This window comes from Triticum aestivum, chromosome 4B (assembly GCF_018294505.1).
Source record: "Triticum aestivum cultivar Chinese Spring chromosome 4B, IWGSC CS RefSeq v2.1, whole genome shotgun sequence".
NCBI lineage: Eukaryota > Viridiplantae > Streptophyta > Magnoliopsida > Poales > Poaceae > Triticum > Triticum aestivum.
This window is the reverse complement of record NC_057804.1, coordinates 575,503,715-575,514,902: the sequence shown is the minus strand read 5'-3', so window position 1 is coordinate 575,514,902 and position 11,188 is coordinate 575,503,715.

The following is an 11,188-nucleotide window of genomic DNA, read 5'->3' as shown; positions in this document are numbered from 1 at the left end:
TTTCTACCGTCTCGTGTTGTGCCACCTGGCTCATCAATTTGATAGATCATTTCAATTCTATGGAATATGATAACTTGTTGCCGTGAAGACTTGCTTGCTTGTAACTGCAACCATTCATCAACCTTTTCCGGATAATCTTTTTTTTCACCTATCCATTTTGCAGTCTCTTCAGAATGCCTCTGAAAGTACTCATTAAGCTTGAAGAAGGTGTACTCCACTATTGCAGTCACCGGCAATGCACGAGCACCCTTCAACACATTGTTGAAACATTCTACCAGATTGCTCGTCATGTCGCCATATCGCCAACCACCATCGTCATGAGCGCGTGCCCACTTGTGCTTCTCGCTTAAATTCCTAGTTAAGAAGTCTTTTCCCCCTACGTTCACCGCTGCAAAGAGTTTGTTGTACCGAGCATCGAAACCTTGGGTGGTGAAGGCCACACATACATGGGTAAGGTCTTTGCTGAGCTCCTTGCTCTTACATGCCCGGTAAAAGTTGGCCACGAAATGCCTCATGCACCATCTATGGTGAAGCTTTGGAAATCCTGGAATAACAATGTCCATTGCCTTGAGTATGCCATGATGCCGGTCCGATATGATGCATACCTCCCTAGCCCCAATCACGTTGTGCCTAACATGACCCATGAACCACTCCTAGTTGTCTTGGTGCTCGGAAGGCACCAAAGCAAATGCACACGGCAACACGTTGTCGTTTGATGAGTGCACCATTGCTACCATTAGTGTGCCCTTGTATCTACCGGTCAAGAACGTGCCATCTATAGACAAAACCGGACGACAATGCTGAAACGCCTCCACACATTGTCCATAACTCCAGAAGGCACGGTGGAACACTCCCTCGTGATCCTCAACCACATGAAACATGCCCGAGTTCCTATGTGCAATCGCGGCCAACAACCTTGGGAGCTGGTTGTATGCTTCTTCATAACCACCATACAACATCCTAATAACATTTGCCTTTGCCTTCCATGCCTTCCCATACTTGACTTCATAACCAAATTGTTTTTTCACCATCCGCATGAGAAACCTCACTTTCACAGTGGGATCAAAGCCTATGTCTTTCATCCATTTGTATCTAAGATATTCAGATGTGAGTTGACGGTGTGTCTTTCTAAGTCGTTTAGATGGAGGTTTGCATCTATGAGTGGCAACACAACTTTTTAACACCCATTCTTCGGTTTCTTTAAGCTTTCTTGCACGAACCTTCCATGGGCATCCTTCTTGCTCACACACCATGATGTAACGCAACTTCATGTCGGAGTGCTCAACATAAAATGGCCTATGGTTTCGAATGGCATAGTCAGCCAACCAAAACTTCAGCATAGGCAAGCTCAGAAACTTCACTCCTTTCTTCAAATAAGCATTCTCGTCCTCATTCTCCACCCTTGGTTCTCCTGGATCCGGGCATGGTGTTGGCTCAATCACCGTCATTCTCATTCCACCGTCAACAACAGCTTTATGGGCAAGGCTGAGATCTTTAAACAAGTAAGTTCTTTTTCGTAAGCCCGTCAGCTCAAAGTGGATTTGGTTCTCCTCCTTTGTGAATCCATCCTCGTCCAACTGTTCAACTGGACCCTCGTCATCCGAATCATACGCATATTGACGCCTAAAAGGCAAGTCACGATCCATGTCCTTTTGCGTTATGTACGCGTCCAAGTCTCCAACATCATTACCATGAAACCCTTCCTCTTGCTCTTCGTCGTCATCATAAGCATCTTCATCCTCTTGAATTACTCCGTCACTAGCAATCACCTCAACTTCATTTGCTTGGCTAGTTGGTGGTTGGCTAGAAGCATTGGGGGCATACAACTCAACCACATTTGCTTTGATAGATGGTACACGGGGACGTGGTGGGGGATAAACATTGGGGGCATCAACCACAACCCTATGCTCAACAAGTGGCACCATTGTCCTCTCGCTCATGTCATCCATTGGGGAAGAGACATGCCGGTTCAAATCAAAGGTAAACCGAGGAGATTCAACCTTGGTGGCAAACAATTCAAGTGACTTGTCTTCCGATTGGGATACTTTTTCCTTGTATACATCCCAATGCAAATCCGAGGTGATAGGCATACTTTTCAAGCGAGATTTGGCTCCAACTCCAACATCATACCTTCCTGTTAACTTAACATCAACATTGGTGTCCATCCACTTCAAGACTTGTCTCACTTTTGTAGCAACATCCTCATAGCTAGGGCTTGTATCAAAAACCAATGGTTCCTCACCCGCGTCGGCATTGTTACTCAAGAATGCCTCCTTGTCCATGTAATGAACATTAACAAGTCTCTCCATCTAAAAATAACATGAATGCATTTAAGACTTCAATGAGAATTGGTGTTTATCAAAATACATATTATTATATCCAAATCATATCAACACTAAATTATTGGTGATGTCCACCAAATTATCACTAATTAACACACACTAAGCAAAGTTAACCCTAATCACTAACTAACCCTAACCCCCAATCTTTCTACTCAACAAGCATACATTCCTACTGCACACCATGCATACAATTCACCAATAATCAAGCCATTCACACTAACATAAGGGAGAAAACATGAACTAGGGTTCCACCAACATGTATAAAATGCAACCAAAATAACAAGATTTAACAAAAAATAATTGGATGATTTGGGGGAGATTAACAAGAGCAACAAAGTAATGGAAAGATCCACCTAAGGGATGTACCTTTTGGAGAGGATTTGAGGGGGAGCTTGAGGGGTAGGAGAGAGTATGAGAGCTCCAAGTGTTCTTCAAGCTCGGGTTGAGGATTGGGGAAAGTGTGTGGGGTGGGTCCCACACACTCTCCCGTGGGTTATCTAGTTAGCAGGGCCAGACGCCAGGGACCCTGGCGTCTGGCCCCTTTGCCACGTCAGCAGGTCAACGGGCGGGCAGGCAGTGCGGGCCAGGGACCAGACGCCAGGGCCCCTGGCGTCTGCTTCGCAACCCAGACGCCATGGATGTTGGCATCACCTAAAAAGGTCACAAACGAAATTTCTTTTGAAACGAGGTCAAATCGGGATTTTCTTAGCTAAATAGGTCAGAACAGTAATTTTGTCCCATTCATTCATCTCCCCTCGGTGAACAGCATCTGGTCAGAGTCGACAAGCGTTTGTTCGTTTGTTTGCATGCACTGCCATTGCCTGGCGGGCCCGGGCCCCACCAAACCCTATCCGGGACAGACGATGACTAGCTGGACGTGGACGCGTGGACCTGAGAGCCGGCAGGAGCCATGACTCCATGAGCCACCGCACCGCACCGGCATGGCCACCCCACGCCCCACCGCGATAAAGCGATGCGCCTATCGTCTTCATGTAATGCGAGCGTCTACCGGCGCGCATCTCAAACTTGCTTCAAACGTTCGGATTAACGGCCAATCTGGTCATAAAAAACCAATCTCAAATGCATGGTCTGGCTAGCAATCCACATATCCAGCCCACATATGAGACGGTGTGGGAGTGTCCACCGACCCCACTGCAGATCGTAGTTGTCCCACATGCAGCCTCCAAAGTTCCTTCCTTTCTCGTCAGTGCACGTGAGGCAAACGTCGATCGGCTTAAATAGCCGTGCCAATGGATGGAGACAAGCTTTTCTGTTGTTGCATAGGTTAATCAATTCTTACTGTGTGAACGAGATAGCTTGACACTAATTGCATTTCATCAACTAGTGTTCGCCCCATTCATATATGCTGATAGCCCTGCTACAATGACAGTAGATTATTATTATTATTATTCATCGAATTTTATCGAAACATTGAGATTCAAAAAAAGAAGTACTGACATTAGTGTTTCCTTTGTAAGGAGATAGTCCCTGACTATGAATTTTCTCTGTGATAAGCAAAGAAGATTCATAGTGATAGTCTAACTTCTTAAGAAAGGATACAATGATGTCAGAAGGTTAACATTTCTGGACAACTCGGCTATTTAAATTGGTCGACTAGCTCATCAAGCGGCGAGGTGGGACTAATACGGATGTGAAAATTAAGTAAGAGCAATTTTTGGTGTGTTTTGACAGCCCCACCGGACCAAGATGGACGTGATGATCGATGCGCATGGCCCTGCATGTAATAGTTGTTTTGGAAATAAGCCATGTGGTTGCAAATGGTAAAATTTGAGGCCCGCTAGGTCACTCTCCCCGGGCGCATCCGCGGACGTTTCAGGGCCCAAAAATTTGCAAGTTGCGGCTGTAGATGACATTTTCTCTCGAGCATACGACACGTTGATTCAATATTGGCGTGGTTTATTGTTTCTTAATGTTGTATCGTTGCTCTCGTCTCGCTTGGAGAAGCGCCATTTTTGGGTGGTTCCTTGTCTCTCGAGGATTCCTCGAGCTGACGGGAGAGGGGAGCATAATTGATCGCCTGCTTATCATATCGTAAATAGCACGTCTGAGAAACTCTTTCTCCGGAATTTAGAAAAAGAGGAAATAAAGACATGGTTCGCTAATTTAATATATTAATGTATTGTCTTATAGCAAGCTTTGTATCAATGGAATAGCAGGTCATATGGTTTTTAAAATGAAGCAAGGCCATCATCTACAAATGAAGAATTTTGCATTATTATTATATATGTTAACAATGTTCTTGTTGTTTGCAGTGATGAAGTCACATTGATGGAAGTGTGAGCTTGGTCATTTTCTAACTTTCACATGACAAGCATGTTTGAAGCTTCTGATTTTTGGGGGGTGGAAATACATAGGGAGTGTTGTGATACATTTTTCTAGGAAAAATTGCAAACCAGTTAAAATACCTTGATAAGGAGAATCATAAACAATGAGGAATTGTCTTTGAACTCCTGTGGAAAAAGGGTATAATACATGGTATTGGAATTTGTATGTATCTTGGTTATGCTATCAACCTTAGCTACCAGAATTGATTCTTGCATTTAAGCAGTGGAAGTAAAGCGGTGTGGTTAAGGGAATCTCACGCATCATATAAAATCGTTCAATGTGCATCACAACCTGTCACCTATTCCAGTATTCTGATGCCTATGGTTAAAAGTAAACACATTGAGGAAGTTATCATTGTATACATGAGGTCTGAAATGATTAAACTCAGGTGAATATGTTGATTTCTTTGTATAACAATACTAATGTGGTGCAGATTCACTGACTAGATTCAGGAATTCTTTTCAAAACATGTTTACACATGGAACTTCATATATTGATTACCATGTTTCAGCCAAGTGGGAGATGTTTGATATTTATGTGGCTTTCAACATTTATTCAACATGGTAGTCATTTATTCAATTCAACGTAGAATTATTCATATTATTAATGTTTGTGATGGGAAATTTCAACCGAGAAAGTAATACTCGAGGTGTCGATGACGATTGTGATGGAATACAGTAGAGGAATTAATTGGGGTCAACTCTACTGAAATTTTATATGTACGCACATATTTTTTCCAGGACATACAAGGTGTAAGAGCTGGGTTTGTTTTGCAGGATCACCCCTGCAGACTATTGACCCACATGATTAAGATTGGAAATTGATCTCACATATATAATATAATCACTACACAAGCCTCACACATGTGTGCTAGGGACTGGTATATTTAGACTCGGAAAACTGAAATGTTTAATCATGATTGGTAATATTATTCAGGAGTCATACGGATCTTTTCGGAAATAGGTAGAATACTAAAACACTTAAAAGTGGAGTCTATAAGTAAATATGTACTGTCTAATATCAATATGCATTGTGACTGTGAAAGGGATCGAGAAAAGGTGTCTAGAGGGGGGGGGGTGATTAGACACTAAGTACCAAAGCTGCAGTTTTTAACTTCTTTAGGTTTAAGTGGAGTTTAGGCACAAGTTTAACATTCACAATACATAACAAGCAAGCATGCAAAGAGTATATGAGCAGCGGAAAGTAAAGCATGCAACTTGCAAGAATGTAAAAGGAAGGGTTTGGAGTATTCAAACGCAATTGGAGACACGGATGTTTTTGTCGTGGTTCCGATAGGTGGTGCTATCGTACATCCATGTTGATGGAGACTTCAACCTACGAAGGGTAACGGTTGCACGAGTCCACGGAGGGCTCCCCAAGAAGGGTCCACGAAGAAGCAACCTTGTCTATCCCACCATGGTCGTCGCCCATGAAGGACTTGCCTCACTAGCGATAGATCTTCACGAAGTAGGCGATCTCCTTGCCCTTGCAAACTCCTTGGTTCAACTCCACAATCTTGTCGGAGCCTCCCAAGTGACACCTAGCCAATCTAGGAGACACCACTCTCCAAGAAGTAACAAATGGTGTGTTGATGATGAACTCCTTGCTCTTGTGCTTCAAATGATAGTCTCCCCAACACTCAACTCTCTCTCATAGAATTTGGATCTGGTGGAAAGAAGATTTGAGTGGAAAGCAACTTGGGGAAGGCTAGAGATCAAGATTCATATGGTAGGAATGGAATATCTTGGCCTCAACACATGAGTAGGTAGTTCTCTCTCAGAAATAGGATGCTGGAAGTGTAGGCTTGTTCTGATGGCTCTCTTGTTAGAAATATGCCCTAGAGGCAATAATAAAATGGTTATTATTATATTTCCTTGTTCATCATAATTGTTTATTATCCATGCTAGAATTGTATTGATAGGAAACTCAGGTACATGTGTGGATACATAGACAACACCATGTCCCTAGCAAGCCTCTAGTTGACTAGCTCGTTGATCAACAGATGGTCATGGTTTCCTGACCATGGACATTGGATGTCATTGATAACACGATCACATCATTAGGAGAATGATATGATGGACAAGACCCAATCCTAAGCCTAGCACAAGATCGTGTAGTTCGTATGCTAAAGCTTTTCTAAATGTCAAGTATCTTTTCCTTAGACCATGAGATTGTGCAACTCCCGGATACCGTAGGAATGCTTTGGGTGTACCAAACGTCACAACGTAACTGGGTGGCTATAAAGGTGCACTACGGGTATCTCCAAAAGTGTCTGTTGGGTTGGCACGAATCGATACTGGGATTTGTCACTCCGTGTGACGGAGAGGTATCTCTGGGCCCACTCGGTAGGACATCATCATAATGTGCACAAGGTGGTCAAGGAGTTGATCACGGGATGATGTGTTACGGAACGAGTAAACAGACTTGATGGTAACGAGATTGAACAAGGTATCGGGATACCGACGATCGAATCTTGGGCAAGTACTATACCGGTAGACAAAGGGAATTATATACGGGATTGATTGAATCCTTGACATCGTAGTTCATCTGATGAGATCATCGTGGAACATGTGGGAGCCACCAAGGGTATCCAGATCCCGCTGTTGGTTATTGACCAGAGAACATCTCGGTCATGTCTGCATGGTTCCCGAACACTTAAGGTTCGATAACGCTAGGGTTATAAAGGAAGTTTATCTGTGGTTACCGAATGTTGTTCGGAGTCCCGGATGAGATCCCGGACATCACGAGGAGTTCCGAAATGGTCCGGAGGTAAAGATTTATATATGGGAAGTCCTGTTTTGGTGATCGGAAAAGTTTCGGGTGCTATCGGTAGCGTACCGGGACCACCGGGAGGGTCCCGGGGGTCCACTAGGTGGGTCCACTGGCCCCAGAGGGCTGCATGGGCCAAGTGTGGGAGGGGACCATCCCCAGGTGGGCTGGTGCGCCCCCCCCCCCCCCCCACCAGGGCCCAAGGCGCCTAGGGTTGAAAACCCTAGGGGAGGGGGGTGCCTCCACCTTGCTTGGGGGGCAAGTCTCCCCCTCTTCCCCTTTGGCCGCCACCCTAGATGGGATCTAGGGGTTGCCGCACCCCTTGGGGTGGGAACCCTAGAGGGGGCGCAGCCCCCTCCCTCTCCCCTATATATAGTTGAGGTCTAGGGGTTGCCCAACACATGAGTTTCCACCTCTCCCTTGTGCAGCCCTACCTCTCTCCCTCCTCGTCCCTCGCAGTGCTTGGCAAAGCCCAGCTGGAGTGCCACGCTCCTCCACCACCACCACGCCGTTGTGCTGCTGCTGGACGGAGTCTTCCCCAACCTCTCCCTCTCTTCTTGCTGGATCAAGGCATGGGAGATGTCACCGGGCTGCACGTGTGTTGAACACGGAGGTGCCGTCCGTTCGGCACTAGGATCTTCGGTGATTTGGATCACAACGAGTATGACTCCCTCAACCCCGTTCTCTTGAACGCTTCCGCTTAGCGATCTACAAGGGTATGTAGATGCACTCCTCTCTCTCGTTGCTAGTCTCTCCATAGATAGATCTTGGTGACTCGTAGGAAAATTTTGAATTTCTGCTACGTTCCCCAACAGTGGCATCATGAGCTAGGTCTATGCGTAGTTTCTATGCACAAGTAGAACACAAGTTGTTGTGGGCGTTGATTTTGTTCAATATGCTTACCGTTACTAGTCCAATCTTGTTTTGACGGTATTGTGGGATGAAGCGGCCCAGACCGACCTTACACGTACTCTTACGTGAGACAGGTTCCACCGACTGACATACACTTGTTGCATAAGGTGGCTAGCGGGTGCCAGTCTCTCCAACTTTAGTCGGATCGGATTCGATGAAAAGGGTCCTTATGAAGGGTAAATAGCAATTGACATATCACGTTGTGGTTTTTGCGTAGGTAAGAAACGTTCTTGCTATAGACCCATAGCAGCCACGTAAAACATGCAAACAACAATTAGAGGACGTCTAACTTGTTTTTGTAGGGTATGCTATGTGATGTGATATGGCCAAAAGAATGTGATGAATGATATGTGATGTATGAGATTGATCATGTTCTTGTAATAGGAATCACGACTTGCATGTCGATGAGTATGACAACCGGCAGGAGCCATAGGAGTTGTCTTTATTTATTGTATGACCTGCATGTCATTGAACAACGCCATGTAATTACATTACTTTATTGCTAAACCGTTAGCCATAGTATTAGAAGTAATAGTTGGCGAGACAACTTCATGGAGACACGATGATGGAGATCATGGTGTCATGCCGGTGACGATGATGATCATGGAGCCCCGAAGATGGAGATCAAAAGGAGCAAAATGATATTGGCCATATCATGTCACTTTTTGATTGCATGTGATGTTTATCATGTTTATGCATCTTATTTGCTTAGAACGACGGTAGTAAATAAGATGATCCCTCATTAAAATTTCTAGAAAGTGTTCCCCCTAACTGTGCACTGTTGCGGAAGTTCGTTCTTTCGAAGCACCACGTGATGATCGGGTGTGATAGATTCTAATGTTCACATACAACGGGTGTAAGCCAGATTTACACACACGAAACACTTAGGTTGACTTGACGAGCCTAGCATGTACAGACATGGCCTCAGAACACAAGAGACCGAAAGGTCGAGCATCAGTCGTATGGTAGATACGATCAACATGAAGATGTTCAACGATGATGACTAGTCCGTCTCACATGATGATCGGACACGGCCTAGTTGACTCGAATCATGTAATCACTTAGATGACTAGAGGGATGTCTATCTAAGTGGGAGTTCATAAGATGAACTTAATTATCATGAACATAGTCAAAAGGTTTTTGCAAATCATGTCGTAGCTCGCGCTTTAGTTCTAATTTTTTAGATATGTTCCAAGAGAAAATTTAGTTGAAAGTTGGTAGTAGCAATTATGCGGACTGGGTCCGAAAACTGAGGATTGTCCTCATTGCTGCATACAAGGCTTATGTCCTTAATGCACCGCTCGGTGTGCTGAACCTCAAGCGTCGTCTGTGGATGTTGCAAACATTTGACATACACGTTTTGATAACTACGTGATAGTTTAGTAATGTTAAACGATTTAGAATTGAGGCATCAACGACGATTTCGAAACGTTGCGGAACATATGAGATGTTTCGAGGGCTGAAATTGGGATTTCAAGCTCGTGCCCACGTCAAGAGGTTTAAGACCTCCGATGATTTTCTTAGCCTGCAAATTAAGGGAGAAAAGCTCAATCGTTGAGCTTGTACTCAGATTGTCTAGGTACAACAATCACTTGAATCGAGTGGGAGTTGATCTTCCAGATGAGATAGTGATGTTTCTCCAAAGTCATTGCCACCAAGCTGCTAGAGCTTCGTGATGAACTATAACATATCAGGGATAGATATGATGATCCTTGAAATATTCGCGATGTTTGACACCGCGAAAGTAGAAATCAAGAAGGGGCATCAATTGTTGATGGTTAGTAAAACCACTAGTTTCAAGAAGGGCAAGGGCAAGAAGGGATACTTCATGAAACGGCAAATCAGCTACTGCTCCAGTGAATAAACCCAGAGTTGAACCCAAACCCGAGACTAAGTGCTTCTGTAATGAGGGAACGGTCACTGAAGCAGAACTACCCTAGATACTTGGTAGATGAGAAGGCTGGCAAGGTTGACAGAAGTATATTGGAGATACATTGTATTAAATGTGTACTTTACTAGTACTCCTAGTAGCACCAGGGTATTAAGATACCGGTTCGGTTGCTAAGTGTTAGTAACTCGAAATAAAAGGCTATGGAATAAACGGAGACTAGCTAAAGGCGAGGTGACGATATGTGTTGGAAGTATTTCCATGGTTGATGTGATCAAACATCGCACGCTCCCTCTACCATCGGGATCGGTGTTAAACCTAAACAATTGTTATTTGGTGTTTGCGTTGAGCATAGACATGATTGGATTATGTCTATCGCAATACGGTTATTCATCTAAGGAGAATAATGGTTACTCTGTTTATTTGAATAATACCTTCAATGGTCTTGCACCTAAAATGAATGATTTATTGAATCTCGATCGTAGTGACACACATGTTCATGCCAAAAGATATAAGATAGTAATGATAGTACCACCTGCTTGTGGCACTACCATTTGAGTCATATTGGTATAAAACGCATGAAGAAGCTCCAAGTTGATGGATCTTTGGACTCACTCATTTTTGAAAAGTTTGAGACATGTGAACCATGTCTATTGGTATATATGCACGAAGAAACTCCATGTAGATGGATCGTTTGGACTCACTTGATTTTGAATCACTTGAGACATGCAAATCATACCACATGGGCAAGATGACTGAAAGCCTCGTTCTCCAGTAAGATGGAACAAGAGAGCAACTTGTTGGAAGTAATACATTTTGATGTGTGCTGTCCAATGAGTGCCGAGGCACGCAATGGATATCGTTATGTTCTTACTTCACATATGATTTGAGTAGATGCTAAGTGTATTTACTTGATGAAACACAAGTCTGA